This window comes from Brassica napus, chromosome C4 (assembly GCF_020379485.1).
Source record: "Brassica napus cultivar Da-Ae chromosome C4, Da-Ae, whole genome shotgun sequence".
Classification (NCBI taxonomy): Eukaryota; Viridiplantae; Streptophyta; class Magnoliopsida; order Brassicales; family Brassicaceae; genus Brassica; species Brassica napus.
In genome coordinates, this window is record NC_063447.1 from 22304280 (window position 1) to 22323592 (window position 19313).

Below are 19313 nucleotides of genomic sequence, written 5' to 3' on the forward strand. Positions count from 1 at the left end.
CAATAAAAAAACTTCTCTTTGTCTTGTGAATCCTTTGTTCAGTTTCTGGACACTGTTTGCCTAGGAGTTGATTCTTTGCAAGGCTCTTTGCCTCTGATCATAGTTTGTGGGCGTGATACTCACGATCTTTGGCACATCAAAACAAGTGTTTGATCTTTTCATCGATCTCACACTGAAGATCTCTATTCTGAGAGCCCGACGAGCCAAGGCCCAAGGAGATAAGGCGAGCTAGGTCAAGAAGGTCAAATCGACTATATAAAGAGAGCGAGAAGCACCAAGGAAAGGATCTGAAATCGACTACACATACTTTCGGCGGCTAGAACTAGGGTTTCATTTCTCTTTCTCGCCGACTTGTATTTCCCGGCGAACTAGCTTTCGCCGACTTGCTTTCTACCGCATATTTCCTTATTTGTAAATCGACTAAATGTTCCCCGATCTAATAAAACGTCTTTGTCTCTCGACCCACCGACGAGTTCTCGTCCTTCTTACTAGTTTCCGGCAGCCCTCGGTTCAAACATATATTATGATATTTAAATTTATCATTTATGTCGACTCAAATTTTATTGGTAAAATTACAAACATTATAAACATATATTTAAATAGTTTTATATGTTATAAAGACGGATTACTAATAAATTTTGCAAAAAGAAGTTTCATATGTAACATTTGGTATATCTATCCACCTATAAGTAGTCATAATAATTACAGAGATGAACAAAGTGAAACGAAAAGAAAATTCAGCAGAAGAAAATTTACATGTTTAAGCATACACTAATTATTATATCAGTTGATGTTTTCAATAAACAAACAATTTTCCAAACCGATGAAATTGTATAGGTAAAAGTTTTCGGTTGACAAAAAGGCTTCGTCAGCAAGTAGACTGATATAAGCTTTCATTTATTAAGTTTGGTTTCAGTAATATTACAGTAGATACAACACATAAAAATATTTCCTCATTTTTACAATGTTATATTATGTATATCTTATGAATATAATATTTTGACTTTTTTGCAATAAATTTGGTATATTCTGAATGTGCTGATTCCCTTAATTTGGCAAATATTCATGGTCATTCGGTAAATAAAACAAAGCGACGATGACAAAAGAGAGAGAGTTTGAGAGAAAGCAACCTTAATCATGAAGAATAAGTAATAATGTGAGAGATAAGTTTTCAATTTATAGGGAAAATGTCATGGAAGATTAGCTAAAATCATCATTAGGTGTACAACCCCAGCGGCGCTACGATTCTCGCTTTTCTAGGGACGACGATTCCACTTCTCGAAGTAAACCGGATGTCCAGTTTAATGGTTTAAAAGTGTATGCTACAATCGGCAATAACCGAGAATCATGATAAGTGGTTTGTAGTAAACCAATGAGGACCTTTGCAAGCGCTGAGGTGGAAACTCAATAGTGTTTAAAAACAAGAGCCGTGTTCTTTACTTCTAGGAAATTTTTAGCACTTCACTGAAACCAACATCATCTCTTACAATGAACTAGTGGAATTATTGTTGGAGATAAATTACATATCTCAACAAGATCTGTCAAGTAAATTTAATTCAGCCCACTTGACTAAGAGGCGGAAAAAGGAGATAAGCCGAATTAGAAAGAAAAAGAAACAATTCGGGTATAAATAAAGTAGGCATATCTTGAAAAGGTATTATTGACAATATAACACATAAGTCGCCACAAGAACTAGGGTTTACTAGCTTTACTTGTTTTTGCCGAGTTCATATCTCTTTACGATTTCACTGTCTTCTCTCATGTAATCAACCTTTGATTTCTCAATAAACGTGTTCCACATAACTCACCAACGAATTCATGATTACACCATACACGCCGAATTCAGATTAAACAGGTAATACATGATGTGACCAAGGACTAGACTCAACAAGAGGGATAGGGGATGATCTCTCAATGCACAATTCTCTTTGAATGTGTTGTCCACAGCCTGTCATTATGGTAGAGAGAGAGTTGATACACTGAAGAGAATATACTTAATGGTGTGTTATCATGTAAGTTCTGCCCATAGTCTACACATCAGTGCCTACTTAGCAAGATATATTCCTGAAATGTAGAGATTAGAGGTCACACATTAAAGATAAGAAAGTCGGTGGCTGCTCACAGTGGATGTCCATGCCCTAATCATACCTTGAAGGTGGAGAAGGAGCTTGTACACTGAAGATGAGAAGATAAGCTCACCGTGGATGTTCATTCCCACTACCTACATATCAGAACCTGCATTAAGAAAGTATATTCCAGGATGTGGAGAGGAGAGATCAATCAACAACATGACCAACAAATGGAACCAACTAGTTGATAGGATTAACCATGCAGCTGGAAGAAGAGCAATGGTGGAAGATCAAGTTGGAAGGCCAAGGTTGTGGTCCAAGGGATTAGGGATGTATTGATGCTCAATTTTCAAGTTTGACCCGACACTTCATTTTTGAGAAACCTTGAGGAGGGATGTCAAATGAGAAATCAACATCTAATTATCAGGCAAAGAGAAATACTACATTGATTGAGACCAACCTAGTTGATCAAAACTAACAAGGACAAGGCTGAACCAAGAAAAATGCTTCAGTGAGAAGCATAATTAAAAAAAAAAGGCAGACCAGATGTTGTTGGTCAAAAACCATGGTAGAAGATTAAATGGACATATAGGCTGATGGAAAATAATACATAAGGAAGGAAGCAGGGATTAAGGAGATGCAAGTGGAAAGGCTAAACCAAGAAGACTTGGCCAAACAGTCCCTTCTTATCATCATTCCAAGGTATGGAAGGGAAGTAATCTGTTTGAATTTTTTTTTGGATAGATCTTTACCTTGTTAACTTATGCACCTTCTGTTTGTTTGGTGTTGTTTGAGACAAGAGGAGCTTGGAACACTAGTCAAGCAACTTTAACTCAAGGAAATGGCAGGGCAGGGAGGGTTCTACCTTGCTACACACGACCATGATCCAAAGTCTATGAATCCATCTAGACAATCCTAAAACTCATAGACCTACTCAGCCAATCCTTAGACTATGGAGGTTACACTCTCTTTTTTAAGTGTTGGTTTTATCCTAAAAAGATTTTATACATTTAGGTTTCTAATGAGGTAAATTTTCATAGTTTCAAACTTGACTTCCAGATCTCATACAGTCAAGTTTGAAGAGGAGTGTTAGAGAGAAACAAAGTAATGTATTATTTGGAAAACCTAAATTTACCTAGAACATCAAATAGGCACTTTAATGTTATAGGAAACAAAAACAAATTTGTGTGTACCGTTCACTTTAGTTAAAAATTCAAATTTACTATTTTTCCCTCGTGAAAACCTATTAAATCCTCTCTAAGCTCTCACTCATTCTCTACACTGGAGCCCCTGCGCAAGCGCGGGGTTGTGGACGTTATTATTGCTCTATCTCAATGGTTTATTTGATGTGGTACTTTTTTAGTTAATGACTAGATCACGATCCGCGCAACCGCGCGGGTTTTTGTTTTCACTTATTTTTATATAAATATATTGTTTTCAATTCTAAATTGGGATATATTATAATATATATGTGTGTATCAATTTTTAAAACATAATAAGTTTACTGTATATTTTTTTCATTGAATAGATTGTTTTAAACTTTCACATGTATTTGTATCTTCTTCTATATATATATTTTGGATTATTAATTTATTATTTAAATCGTAACTACATATACAAAGATTATTAAATATTGTTTTATTGTAATATTCAAAGATATTGTAACATTTCACAAATTTAGAAAGTTTTTAAAAAATTAAACTTTTCGCTTCATAGATTTATATTATCAAGTAAATAATCAAACATTTAGTTTTTGTTTAATTTTTAAAATAAACTATATAGTTTAAAATTTGTTTTCATTGGTTTAAGGTAGTAAAGATTAATCATTGTTAGATAATATGATTTTTGTTATTTAAAAAAAATCTTTATAATTTTAAAAGTTAACATCGACAAATATTTAAATATTTAGCATATAGAAGGATAGTATTACAACATTAAATTATATCTATTTAATTTATACTATCTATAAATCCAATTGATCATCTATTGTGTAAATCCAATTATTGATAGCCCAATAAAAATTTATGGTAGGCCCAAAATTTAAATGATAAGATTAGATATTAAATGTAACATGACTTTCTAGAAATAGATTTATTAGGTTCATTTTTTTAAAAATCACACATGAATCAAGTTTGTGATTTCTGTTTTAATATATAAGATATAGGATATTAAGAATCGGTTGTTATAGTTACCTATATTGTAGATATTGATATATTCATTGTAAATCTGGTATCAAGTATATTAGATCGATGATATTGTTTAGGTTGTTATGGAAAATAAAAAAAATTTACGTGATTCTGTTTCGAAAATATAGGAAACAAATTGAGAAGGTCAGGGCAACAATAAATATGTGAGCTTGATCTCCAAGCTTTAAAATAAATGCTTAGAATATCCTATATGTTAGTACACTCACGAAAATTATATATTCTTTGAAAGTAGATATTGCTTTGATTAGTTATAATCAGAATAGGAATTAATCTTTATATAATTTGAATTGTTAACAGAATAGATGTAGATATCTATTGTTGCAACTGAATGTAGATATTCTAAATTTCTTATAGACGTTAACAATGGACCAACTTCATCTTCTCCAAATGCATCAATGTCTTCAGTAAATTATTAACATAGTTTCAGAGCTTACAATCCAATAATCTTTAGTAAATGGTAAGACAACTAAATGAACGTAATTGTATCAAGCGACCATTATTTTAATATTGTCTTCTGCTTTCATTGACTTCAAAAACATAAATGGACGTTAACAATGGACCAACTTCATCTTCTCCACACTAATCAATGTGTTCAGTAAATTATTAACATATGTTCAGAGCTTACAATCAAATAATCTTTAGTAAATATTGTCTGCAAACACAACACTACAAAAACACAATGATTAAACAAATAATCTGGGAAGACGTCTGTTCATTTCAAACTTTACATGAAAACCACAAACTCTCGTGAGTTATAGAGAGTTATATCTAAGCGCATAGAGATTTATAGATTTATATGTCTCTAGAAAATATTTTTTATTAATGTCTTTTATTTAATATAAAGATTACTAATGATTGAAAATGTAATGTGACCAACTCTAGTAGATAGTCTATTTTTTTTTTTAAATCACACATAAATGAGAACTCATAACTTCTATTTTAATATATAAGATTTTTTTCCCGGTCTTGGAAATAGTTTTTTTTAAAAGAAAAATTGTAATGAAAATCAATACGTTTGATTTAATTGTTTGTTGGGCCTGTACGGCCGAAAAATGTAGTGGTAAATGTTTTTCCCGGAAAAAAAAAATTGTACGGTTTAGATCTTCACCGGGACTGCCTCAATAAAGAACGTAACTGAACAGTTGGTGGTGATCTTGCCGGTTTCTTGTAGCGGGAAGATATATTAAATTTGATTGTGTTTTTTATATGGAGTAATAGATATATTAAATTTGGGTTTAGCTATATTGGTGAGAACTGGTTACCTTTTTAGTTATTTCTCAAGCTGTAATCGATAGTTTGCAACAACTTTGATTTTTTTTCTTGAGTGAGAAAATTTGTTTTGTACTTTTTGTTATATTGTTTCTTCAACCCTTCTTTGAATTGGATTTCTAGGACCACCCAAAGCTCTGAATGAAGATGATACTGAGTTCCTTGTAACCTGAAATGGTGAGCAATCAATCTATGGCAATAAGGGCCTGCATATACCATGACCAGTCCTGAACATGACAATTGTAATTTGTAAATCATTGATGAGTTGATAGGTATAAGCAGTTGAAGTTTAATAGTGAAAGAAGAATGTTGACTATCGGCCTCCAGTTTCAATGTTTTATAGTCAAATAGGGAAATAAGAACGGCAATTAACACATGAAGATAAAAACAGTTGTGTAGTTTGCAAATTAGTTTTTTGTGAATCCATGAATCTTGTAAAAGACAGCTAAAAATATCTCGAATGCTAGATTAACCTTGGTCCATGGTTCCATTTTCATGCAGCGGTTGGAACCAAAATAAGTAGCACCGCCAGCACAAGCTCCCACCTATTCTGAAACATTCAGCAACAACACCATCTTTAAAAATTGTTCTGGCTATGGCTATGACTCGGCATCTAGAGCACTTGTTGCTTCATCAGAGCAACACCATTGGGTCTTTAACAATTTCTCTGGCTACTCTTCTTTAGCCCACCTGATAATTGAACTCTTACACCCACCAACTGTATAATATCCCTGCAACAGGGAATGCATTTTTCAGTTTAGTATGTATTTGGAAATTAGATCTGCACATTCTATCAGGTGCCATTAAAAATACCTGTTGATGTCCACGGATGAATCCATGAGCGTTAGATAGCTTATCTGCGATATTGGTTTCAGAAGCGTCTCCTTTTCCATAAGAAATGTTTGCACTGATCGGATATAAAACAAAACCGATTCTTCGCTGACCAGCCAGGTTTTCTGCCTTACCCATTTCGGCTGGAGGTCTTACTCTCTACTCCGCAAGACTGATCTGACATGATCAGGATCGAAAGACTTCTGCAGCAGTGCAATTACAGTAGATTTCCCGCCTGGGCTCTTTCTAACCAAAGTTATTGTTTGAAACAGAGAGTAAAACAAAGGGGCAGATCAAGACAGTATTTGATGCAATAGTGAAAATATTAAATCATATTTGATCTGAACTAATTTGCATGTATCTTACTGAAATATTTGGTTTTCATTCGACCAAACTGAAAACGTGTTTAAGATCAAGGTATAACCTTTCTGGCACAAATAGACAAACAAAGATCCCAGAAGATCTAGACATCTGGATCTGAAGGATAAACTGATATGACAAAGTTCAAATCTCCGTTAAGATTATCGAGCACTCTCTCACATGCATCACTTGAAACAATGTTAGATTTTCTTTATAACTGTGACGATGGATGCAGCTGCATTGGTAGCTTTGCTTGAATCAGGGAGATAGTGAATTTGAATGAGAAAGAGCTATAGCTTCCATGGTGAAGGCAAGGAAAACCTGTTTGAAACAAAACATAATTTTCTTTGAGGGGGTTAAGACAATATTGTTTTAATTTTCTAAAATTAAATTTGGTGTGTTACCCGGAAAGGATAATCGAGCGTTGCTTTGCCATTAGCATTGCATCTGCATATAAACTGTCGGTGTAAGATGCGAAGAGGATGAAGAAAGCAACTACAAAACGGTACCACTAACTATGCTATGCCTTGACGATTCCTTATTCTATTAGGACCTTCAGATTTCTTCTTATATACTTTCATCACTTTCTCGTTCTTATACTCCTGACCGCCTCGTTAGCCACTTGGCTCGATTTCTTATACATTCTCACCTAACAATTGTCATTATTTTCATCAGAAAAAGAAAAGAGAGAACTTTGTAGATACTAACTCCAAAAGTGCACATAAGTAGGATATTTGATACTGTTACCTTTGCATATGCGCTCAAGACGCCCATGAACTTCATGTAGATATAACCATTAAGCCAGATCAGCAGAAGCATCGCGAGACCAATGAAAGCCAATTGATCCCTAAACCCTAACGGGATGACCATAACAGCTGTGACATACGCAAGATTCTTTACGGTTTGAGCCAATGCATCTCCGACTAAACCACTTGAGTATCATCAGCAGAAAGCGTAGCTCCAATAGCAATACTTGAGTTTCTCCTCCGATTCACCATCCGACTATAGAGATAAATATTGTTTGTGCCGGGTAGATCACCATTGAAGCTACATCGAGAAGAACAGAGATGATTGCCCAAAACCTTGTATTGGATTTTAAATGCTCGGATGGTTTGACAGATGATTAGAATCCCAAAATCATGTTTCTAACTGATATTGATGACATAAAGCTATGAGTCACGATGATTCTTTTTTCTTCCAAGAAAACGATGCGTCATGATCCCACATATAAGATGAGTCAGAGCCATTAATGATGAACCGAATAAAGATGGGGAGATGTAGAGGTAAAAAAAGATTCACTGCTTTATGGAAACGAAAGGGTCACTTGTATATCTAAGAGGAGTCTGAGGCGATGGAAGCGAATCAATTGCTCCAGTACTCCTGCCCGGAAAAAAAATTCTCATATACTCCTGCCCGAAGCTGCCCGGACTAGAAAATAGATAAATCTTTAATTAAATCCGAAAAATTATTAAAAGACCACGGAACCAACAGAATTTTGCATATTTACAACCCAACCAGGACCATTTCGCGGACCATCCAGACCCGATCCATAAAATTCGGATCTCTTTCTTCATAACTTTCGACAACTTTGTACGAGTTGGTGTAATTGTAAATTTTGGTGTAACTGTGCAGCGTATAAGACTACAACTAATATAAATTGTATCAATTACAAAGTTATTCTAAATTGAATTAAGTCGCACTTTTTGATTTGCAAAGTTCAACTAGTTTTGATTGTATCTTTTACATTTGCATTATATTCTTTTATGGAAACAGTGTTGTTAATAATAAATAAAGATTACTTTATAGAGAAAAACTATAGACATTATATTATATGAAATGTATTTTACATAAACCTAGTAAAAGTAGATAAAAAGTACATGCCATAACTCATAAACACACAACTAATCTTCAATTGGCCAGTGACCAGCGGTCAAGTGAATTTCATTGCAGAAGTCCCAAGCTGCACATTGCCAGAAACAACGATTGCATGTTCACCGTGTTCTAGATCCATCTAAGGAGACTACAAACACCGGTTCTATTACTGCGGAGCACCAACAATCATGTGAGACTTTGGGATTTATTCTTTCCAGTAGAGACATAAACACTTCAGGTTTTTCGTAACCCCAATGGCCTGAGGATAACGAAGTCGTGATCATATAATTCATCCGATCAACAAATTCATGACTAAAGCTAGGATAGTTGTGAACAAATCCTCTAGCATCAACACTAAACGCTATGTTCAGCATTCCATCTACATACTTGGCCCACAACAATCCTCTCTCACCAGCAAGACGGATTTTTCTCCTTCCTTCATCAAGTAAATGGAGGACGAAGAACTCATACATACCTCGCATGTAGATAGCCTCTAGATTACCGGCTTGGTAGCACCTAAGCCTGAATGTCCTTAAAGCATTAGCCTCATCAATCCAGTCATTCAAGTTAAAGAGATCTGCAGATCGGTAGAAGTATTCTTCTCTGCCAATTTCATTGAACTCGGAGAAAGCAATTCTTGGACTGCCGAAGTCCCAAAGATGGCTTGTTGCTACCTTTGAGAGAATTTTATGAAGCATGGAAGGAGGGAGAGAAGCCAAGTTACTGTTCGACATGGAGAGATATTTGTTTAATCAAGTAAATGGAGAGATCTTCGTTTTACTTATTTGGAGAAGGTGATAAACCCTTTTATAATGGGGATGATCCTCTAACCGAAATACACGTAGTATGGAAGTTCAACTGACGTGTAGAGAAAAATATAAACTGAGTATTTATTACCCCACTTAAGGGTTATTTGATAGACGCCTCGAGAAGACACGAGTTCAGAAGACATGACTTCTCAGTGCGCATGGGTTGGATTTGAAACTTTGAAAAACTCTAATCGATAAAGATATATAACTGTGTATAAGTAAGTGAAAGTAACTGATTTAGATTATCTAAATTCATGAAACTAAGCACAATTTTAAAAATTTAGATTGTCTCAATATATGAAACTATGTAAAACGTTAAGAAAATGAGATATTTTGTAACTTTATTTCATGTTATTTAATAAATAAAAATACTAATATTTTGTAACTTTATTTCATGTTATTTAATTCTCAATTTATTACCCCAACTATTCTACAAGTTGTAACTCTTCCATTTAAGGGGAGACGGCGCGACGAGACACGAGTTCAGAAGACACGACTTCTGTCTCCTATAGTCGCATCTCTTGGAATTTATAAGATTTATAACTATGTATAACTATGTCTAAATTAATGAAACTAAGAAAAACGTAACAATTTAGATTGTATATATATTTGAAACTATGTAAAACCTAACAAAATTTAGATAGTGTCTTGTTATATTTTGATAGAAATGATCAGTGTTCAAAACTTATTATACGTAGTGGATATATTTAATGACAGAAACAAGCAGTATAGGAGATAATAACTGTAAATGTTAGTATTTAGTTTGGGGAAAACCTGTAATAAATGATAATGATGGACTCCTCGAAATAACTGCATGTCTCGAATGAAAAAGTCTCTTATAATAATAATTACACTTGCATTTAAACGCCACAACACTACACCGTCTACAATCATCATTACCATTGCATTTAAACTCCACCACAGTCGGGATATAACTCCACCACAGTCTGCAATATAAGTGAAAGTAAGTTAAATCTTCTTCTTCAGTCCGAATATAACATTTCTCTGCAAAATTCACCAAAAAGAAAAGCAAAGAAAGGATTCATCATCTCCTCTCTCAACAAACAAGATGACACACTACAATAAACTTTCTGAAGTTTCTCATAACCCTAAGATCACGTCTTGGCGATTCAGAGTCAAAATACACAGGATCTACCCTTTCTATTCCTATGTTACCAGCAGTGGGCCTTTCTATAAATATGTCCTAGCAGATGAAGAGGTACGTGTGAAATCATCATCTCTCGAGTTTCTAATAGCATGTAACCGTGAAAAATAAAAACTTGATCCTTGTACTTTATTTATGTAGGGAACTAAGATGGAGATGACCATTTATGGGAATTCTGATAGGTTTCGAGGCCTAGAGAAACAAGAGGGAAAGTGGGTGGAAATCTTTCGAGTAGAAGTTAACTGTTCCTATCCAGGTTTCCAGGAAACTAACTCTCGGTTCAATCTATCTGCTATGCGCAATACGCAAGTCCAAATCATCGATCCTCTGAACAATCGGCTTTTCATGGATTTCAAGAACATCCATGCAATCCCTCACATGGACCACATGGACCGAAACTATCCCATAGGTATGAATGCTACTAGAATTAAAATATATTCACATGTCTTGGATTCGGAACTTTGTATAGCTTTAATGTATTAAAAATATAACTATGTATAAGTAAGTGAAACTAAGTGATTTAGATTGTCTAAATTTATGAAACTAAGGAAAACGTAACACTTATCTGGTAGATACAATGGGAGTGGTCTTCAACACGGAAGCCCATTTCGATGACCCTGCAAATCCAAGGATGGTGTTTTACATAAGGGACAACATGTAAGTAGAAAGTAACATATGATCAAAGCAAAATTTATCTATACTGCAAAATTTATCTATACTGTAATTTATCTGAATAGTAACAGTCAGATAAAATGTGTGGCAATTGGCACTCATGCTTATGCCTTCCGGGATGGTCTTGAAAACATGAAGGGTCGTGGACAGGTGATTGTGGTCCTTAAGATGTGGAGGGTCTGGAAATTTTTGAGTAAGTGTAGTTTATGAGTATGTGATCTCAGCAAAATTTTTGAGTAAGTGATAGTTGAGTAAAACGTTTACTAAACTCATTTACATAGGTTATTTTGGTCCTCCAGATCTATGGCTTGAGACCGAGGGTGAATTGTCTGACTTCAGGTTCAATCTGCGTTTGCCGGAGGTTGAGGAGTTCAGTCAGTCGCTACTAAGCAGTGACCCTTATGTTCAGCGATATGGGGCTGTAGGTCTTTTGTAAATCTTGTTGTTCTCAATGTTCTCCATCTTCGTACTTGTCTTAAACTTGGTGAAACTTTGTTTAAATGTTGGTGAAACTATGTCAAATGTTGGTGAAACATCGTGGTTTTACCTTTTTCAAATTTCCAACTTCGAAAAAATTAGATGAACTACAAGTTCGTGCTCGTATAAACTGGTAAAAATTTGTGTTTTCACTTGATCAATTGTCCAACTTTGTAAAACTTAGACAAAGTTGAAATTCGTTTTCGTATAAATAGGTCAGACTTTGTGTTACTTTCACTTTCTCAATTGTCTAACATCGTAAAAATTATAGAAACTTTTTCGATAGTCCAAACTACATAGTTATCCAACTTCGCAAAACTTAGGAGAAACTTACAAAAAACTTAGAAAAAATAGAAAGTAGTTGGAAGTCTCTTAGGAATTACTTCTTGTACATCATAATTCCTAGAACTAAAACGACAGCAAGAATAACACAACCTCCTGATATCTTTATCTTAGGCTCCATTATTTTGGGACCTTCACTGAGTTCACTTTCACTCCTTTTTGTTGCTTTGAGAAATTGAACTTCTTCTTCTAGCATTCGAACTTGGTTGTTCAACTGTTGTATCTCATCGGTGAAAGCTTCGTCAACCCATTTGAAGACGTGATTGTCGTTCTCAAGCTACAATGGATTAAACGTACCATTAAAACAAGAACGAGTAAGCCTTCAATAACAAAAGCTAAACGGATGTACCCTTAGTGACGTCGCATAGATACACCGATAATATCGGCGATATGGGTTTTGATTGGTTTTGGAGATGAGCTCGGTGATGCCCACCCCGCACCAACACTTACTAGGTATTCCCGGAGTTCGTACTCGTCTCCGACCACTGGTCGTGGAAGATGAAGCGGACATCTCCACTATTTCTCTCTCGGGGTTGGGGGGAGTTCGAATGGGAGAGAGATAAATTAGGGAAGAGATAGAAAGGAGAAGATAGAGAATGGGGAAAACCCAAAAAGAGGTCTTTAATACTTCGATTAAACGATTTTGGGGTTTTATCAAATTGGGAAGAGGGAAATTCAAAATTCAAAATTCGAAAAGCTGGGCGGGAAATTTTATCCAAGGATTTTCGTGGTCGAAGTTTCACCAAGTTTTTAGTTTTACAGAAAACATCAAAGTTGTACTTTTTAATTATTTCCATTTATATTAGTTATACTCTACTTGAATGACTGATTTTATAGTTATACCAATTATATTATGTTTCCTTGGTTATTTTCTCATACGATCATGTACACATAAACTTGACTTCCTACCATTAGCAAATTTTAAAATGTAACGAGGTGAGTATTAACGAAAAAGGTATGAGAACTCAGTGTATTTCCTAAATGATTGCTAACAAGCAATGAAATGAAATTTTTATAATTCTGATTAAATCATAATTTTAATAATAAATCACCATCTTATCTTATTACTTTATCTTATTACTTCCATGACTTATTAACAAGTTTATAATTTACAATCATATTACTCAGTTTACCTATCGTAGCTATACCAGTAAAAACAAAAAAATTCACTTGGTTGTACAACACACAAATACAAATTTCACCTCACAGCGTTCCCATACGATAAAAACATCAAAACTGGCAGCGAAAGGCTTACAACCTACTTCACATCAAAACTGAAAGCGAAAGGCTTACAACCTACTTCACATCAAAACTGAAAGCAAAAGGTTTACAACCTACTCCTCTTCTGTTTCTTCTGGGGGTGTTCATCGTGTTCCAAACAAGTGCCCACATTCTCTTCTTCTCCATATCCACTCTCACGCTCGCTATAATCCCTACTACAAGAGCTTTCTCCAACTCTTGATAATTGCTCGGTTATTTGAACTATTTGCAATTCTTGGATGTCTTCCACATGCAAAATACTTCTTCTTTGCTCTCTATCCACTGATGTTAGATAAACAAACACATCTTCATCATCCAAAATATATGATTGCCTCTTAGGTTCCACTACCAATGGAATGTAACCCAAATTGTGCTTCTTCGTTAACGGATCTATTCCCATCTTCTTGCATATCCTCTCCTTCAACAATTAATAAGTGATCTCCTTCAATGATGATGTCTTAAAGGATATAGCATAGAAACAAGTATCGGTTGGAATCCATTCATAATCATCTCCAGCCTTTGAATAATGTCCATCATAATCAAAGTGTACGCTCGTCGAAAAAAGACACATTGTCTGCAATATAAAAAAATTAAACCATTAAAGTTATACATGGTTATACAGTTATACCATTAAAGTTATACTTCGTTATACCATGTTGCATAGTTTTTTCAGTAATCAGCACGTATAATCTAACCAAGTTTCCCCAAGTTTCAGAGTTCTAGATGTTTCTCTGAAAACCAAATAGTAATCAGCTTTCTTTGATTCAATCGTCCTTTCAATTTTGACATTCAATCATACAGTTGTTGATTATCGAATTTCCTAATAAACAGACCATCCACACTTTCCGATCCTTATACACAAATGAATAAGAAATTTTTCATTACTACGAATCGAGTCTTCAATTCCAAATTGTAATCAGCTTTGATTCCCGACATGCAATTATACAGTTGTTGATTATCGAATTTCCTAATAAACAGACCATCCAAACTTTCAGATCCTCGACTAGTTCATACACAAATATGAAATCTTATATCCAAATCGGAATCCCTGTGAATTGAGTTAATCGTCTATGAGTGGTGGATGACGCTTCTAAAACGATGGGATTTGAGACATACCCTGCAAAACAGAATCAATAGGTCAATGATTCAGCATCCAAGCGACGAAACCGAGTTAGCAATTCGATGATAGCGAGGAACTCGGAAGAACACCACGACGAGGACGAGAGAGGATTGAGGGCGGGTTCGAGGGCAGTGGAGCCTCGAGAGAATAGAGAGAGAAGAAGAATTATTAATTAATTGAATTTATTTTTTAATCGGTCAGGGGCACTTTCGACATTAACCACACTCCTAAAGAGTATCAGAATAGACAAGAGTACGCCATAATTCGTAAGAGTATGCCAGAATATTTTTTGCCTCATTAAGAGCATCTGAGATTATTACCCGATGGAAGCTCTAGATCTCCATTGAAGAGGAAGATTATAGACCTAAAAGGCTTATTTGGGCCATTTTCGGGATTTAGCATATTGGGCTACGGATTTTTTTAAACTTCTATATATTAAAATAAAAATCACAAATAAATCAATTATCATAAACAACAAAATTTGTCATTTAAAACACAAAAATATTTTTTCAGGTGGGACCCACAAATGCTAATGTGGATACTCTCAGGAGAGTGTAAATTTTCCCATTATAATATATATATATATATATATATATATTAGAAGTTAACCGGCGCTACGCGCAAAACTATTTTTATTTTTAAATATTAACTACTAGGGTAAACCCGTCATACGGGCGGGAGAATAAATAAACTGATAATATAAATTTAATTAAAAATTGTTCTCTACATTCCTTAGACCATAACCGTCTTTGGTTAACTTCTTGACCACCTGGCTTATAGACACTTTAGAATTCAGAGTATGCAAGTCCTTGATGGATGTTCTAGTGTATCTCTTTTGTGTATATTACTTTATTATCATATTTTTTTGTCACCACTAAATGCTCATCTATTTGGAGATGGTAATCACCTATTAATTTAACCATGGATAATTATGATATTAAGGACAATACATCATTTTCTTCAAATGCTTTCAAGCTTTTTCTTCTTGGAGTTCTCTTTTTTGTTTGTTCAACTCCACAGCATTTTGGTTATCATCTTCTTCTTTTTTATTAACAATTTGTTATCATCTATTACATCAATAATATGGTTTTGTTCATTTCCTAGTTAATGTGTTAATCAAGGTGCTTAATCACAACTTGTGGTCTTTTATATTAGTCGGTGGATTTTGAGATTTTTTCAACAGCGAAAACCAAGACTTCCTTTCTTTATTTATAAACTCAAACTAACCATAGTTAAACTTTTTTGTTTATTTATAAACCCAAACGAATTATAGTTTTTTTTTTTTTCAACAAACGGTTATTCTATTACTCAAACATGAGGTGGTCTGGATAACTAGATCGGAATAGAACATCCAATAAAATAAAAAGATCTATGAAAAGATCGAGCATTCTTAGCTAAAGAATCAGCAATTTCATTCTGTGTTAAGCTAAGAATCAGCAATTGCATTCTGTGTTCTTGGCACGTAGGTTATAGTTAACAGCCCCTTTTGCTTATTATAATATACACGCGTATTCCTTACTAACCCGTTCGATCTTTTTTATGAGACTTTACCCTTCTTTTATCTCTTGCACATTGCCCTTATTTTTCTGTTGAAGTTTCCTACATTAAATTATTTATCTGGCATCGTAGCCGAGAGTTTGGACCGGCATTTTCCAGGTCTGCCAAATTTGATGAAGCTTGTTGCTGAATTTTATCCGTGAACTCAACCACTTGTTTTGCTTTTGGGAGGGTTTCTACTACATACACCAGCTAATAATTCAAAGAAATAAAAATATTTATGAGGATTATGTTGAAACAATATAAAGAACAACGATAAGACTATCACACCAAATATATATACGATCTTGTCTGAAATCATAAATAAAAAGCAAGAGATTGAATCTTTTACCCTTTTTAAAAAAATGTTTCGGAGAAGTCATCTGTTAGAGCTTATGTACACATAAGAGAGTATATCAACATTCATAAAAATGGGATGTTCATCTATGTATATCTTCAAGACCTTAATAAAAGAGATGAAGAAACTTAATTGGTTGTAGATTCTTAAAAAAAAATTTGGTAAACGTGAAAGACCAGAAATCTTGAATAAAATAAAAACTTGGATCATTTCTTATCAAAGCTGTGGCCTGTGAATATACTTCAACCCCCATTACGAAGATAAGCCAATCATTTTTAAATTTGTGGACAGACCAAGAGAAGAATAAGAAGAACAGAGCAAGAAGTGGATCTATGTAAAATCCTCGGCTCTGTTCCGTTTTTCTTTCCTCTGTCTATCGACTCTTTTTTTGTTTCTGTGTGTCAATATAATCCCATAATATAAATAAGAGAGCGAAAAGATTTAGAAGCTGATACCGCTGATTCTTACGTAACATGTTTTCTTTGGATCCTTCCCAAGTCTTCTTTCTCGGCGTATTGTTATGATGAAGAATTGCGTATTTGACACACGTCCATAAAGAACGTGGGATCATTATCTTCTATACATAAAATAATCTGGAGTTTTACCATACAACACAAATTAGTCTAACATCACCTTGCAAGAGCCAGAGAGAGAGATGTTCCAGTTTACCTTCAAGGATTCAATGTTTCGCTCCATAGAAGCTCAATTTAAAGGACACCAAGCCACACCCTTTGTGATTGCAAACAACATGTGAAACCAGTGACACACATGTGGATACCGGAAAGAAGCTTCGTAAAAGGAGAATTAGACTGCTTCTTCCAGTTTTTGACTTGTCAGCATCAGGCACAACTTAAAGTAAATCACCAACCCAATCCAAAATCAGTGAACGATAAAAACGTATGGGGAAACAATAAAACTTTTAGAAGGATGATATGCAAAACGCTAACCTGCGGACGTAAATGTCACCAAGCCTTCACTTGTGAATTTATGTTAAAACATTTTTCAATCGCCAGCGCTTGATTTCAGATCCATAAATTGAAATCGAATTCTGATTTTCAATCGTCAAACACAGATGCAAAATTTTAAAAATTGAGCGAATGTAAATTCCATGTGGACGGGAAGAACGAAAAAGGAAAAGTTTACTTACTGATTGACATTAATAAGAATCTAGGATGATGATGAAAGCTTCTTTTGTTAAGGACTGAAACTCTCGGCCATGAAACCCATAAGCCTGAAAAGTCGGACATCCAAGGTGGAAGAACAACGATCCGTTTTCAAATCAGAGAGTATGACAAATGAGTTACGTATAATACTGAAAGAAGTTTAGCTCGATGTCAAAAAAAGAAACGAAGTTTCTCTCGTGAGATAAGTAAGATGGTGAGGATGATATTTATGGGATGGAGATGGACCTTTTTATAGATTGAGTTCCACCGCCAGGAAGGGGAGATAAGGAGCATTGAATGACGAATCGTGATTCATCTTGTAACGTGATATACCACGGATTTTACCCAGTTTCAGCCATGGTATATAAGTGTTTTAAGATATAATTATTATGTTTTAGAGTCTTTTTAGAGTATTTACAGGTTCAGGTACGTTCTGGAGAAATATGGTGATTTTGGAGCTTTTTAAGATGTAGAACTGCACAAACGCGTCAGATGTCTAGCTATGGATAGAGACTTTCCCACCATAAGATTGAGCCCATCATTTTACACAAGATATAGATTTGAGTTAGCTTTCCAATGCCACCGGTTTGAGGTCAATCGGCATCCTGTAGCAGAAGTTATCCCCGTTTTACTGAAGAGTGGTCAGTCTGCCTCGCGAGAGAAAGCTATCGAAGAGATGAAGGACTGTCGATCGATGAAACAGCATTGGTGTCGGTCGAAAGTGATGCCAGAATATGGGCTGAGTATATTTTATGACCGACTGAAGCCCATAAGCAACCACAAATTACCAGAATACCCTTGGACGACCTAAAACCATATTTATGTGTTTTCTAAGTCATTGTTGACGGCTAAGCTTTCTATTCTATTGTTTCTCTTAGGTTAGGAGAGAAAGGAGGAAATCCTTCAGATTCCTCCCGGAACTCCTTTGTTTTTTATATCTATTCATCTATGATTTTTTATGACAACTTCGTGTCTGAATAGATCCACCTGTTAGGTTTAGGGTTTAGATAGGTTATGTGTGATTAGCCCCAAATATAGAATTGCTAAGTTGTGTTCATCATTGAGTCTGTTCTTATTGCTTGTTCTTGAATAATTAACCTGAACTTTATCATAGATTTATTAAGCACAAGCGAAAGCTTGGGTTTTTATCTGACTTGTCTTCTCTGAGCTAGGATTGATAGAAACAAACGAGAGTTGATTTAGAACCCCTAGTGAACATTTAATCAACCCGCGCTAAACGCTTACTAGAAGCATGTCGATCGATTCTCCTAATGAGATGTCGATCGACACGACGAAAGGTGTATCGGTCGATGCTCCTATATAGACATCGATCGACGCTTTCTAAGATTCGACATCGAGAGTTGAAGGTCTTGGATCTAGTAATTGATAATCTACAAATCGAGAGATGATCGGTTATTCTAATCGTTGAGTTCTATAATATCATGCTTTAGTCTCTACGAAACCATCCTTCCATCAAACAACTCTCTGTCAAGCTGAACAATTGTCTTGTTCAACTTGTTTACTGCTTCATTGACTGCTTCATTTACTGCTTTGCTATCTTTATTTACTGCTTTGAACCTATTAGCCTAGCTTAATCATATAACTATTAGATCTTTTGTGTACCCTAGCTTCCTGTGGATTCGATCCCTAAGTACTACAACTCGACCTCTTATTTGAGAGAGTATAAATCACTCCAGAAGCAACAAGGGGATAAGGCTCTTACTAGTAGAGCCACTGGATTTGGAACGCAGTCAACACCCTCCAAGCAGCGATTGGTAGCATAGAAATCCAAGTGTCGATCGA

At 34.9% G+C, this 19313-nt stretch overlaps 1 long non-coding RNA gene across 6 annotated transcripts; it reads right to left on the reverse strand.

Annotated features, from left to right (window-relative positions):
* Positions 1–4097: 4097 nt before the first annotated feature.
* LOC106394577 lies at positions 4098–19303 on the reverse strand. Of its 6 annotated transcripts, none has more exons than XR_007322714.1 (8): positions 17295–17748; positions 17017–17196; positions 16803–16940; positions 16342–16452; positions 7484–16202; positions 7141–7385; positions 6359–7057; positions 4098–6276 (listed from the first exon to the last, which is right to left on the reverse strand). It is a non-coding gene; the product is annotated as an uncharacterized LOC106394577 (long non-coding RNA). The 6 variants fall into 6 exon arrangements; XR_007322716.1 differs by having other exon boundaries at positions 7141–7183; positions 7253–7385; positions 16803–17196; XR_007322718.1 differs by adding an exon at positions 17757–19303 and having other exon boundaries at positions 4102–6276; positions 16803–17196; positions 17295–17578.
* Between the last annotated feature and the right edge of the window lie 10 nt (positions 19304–19313).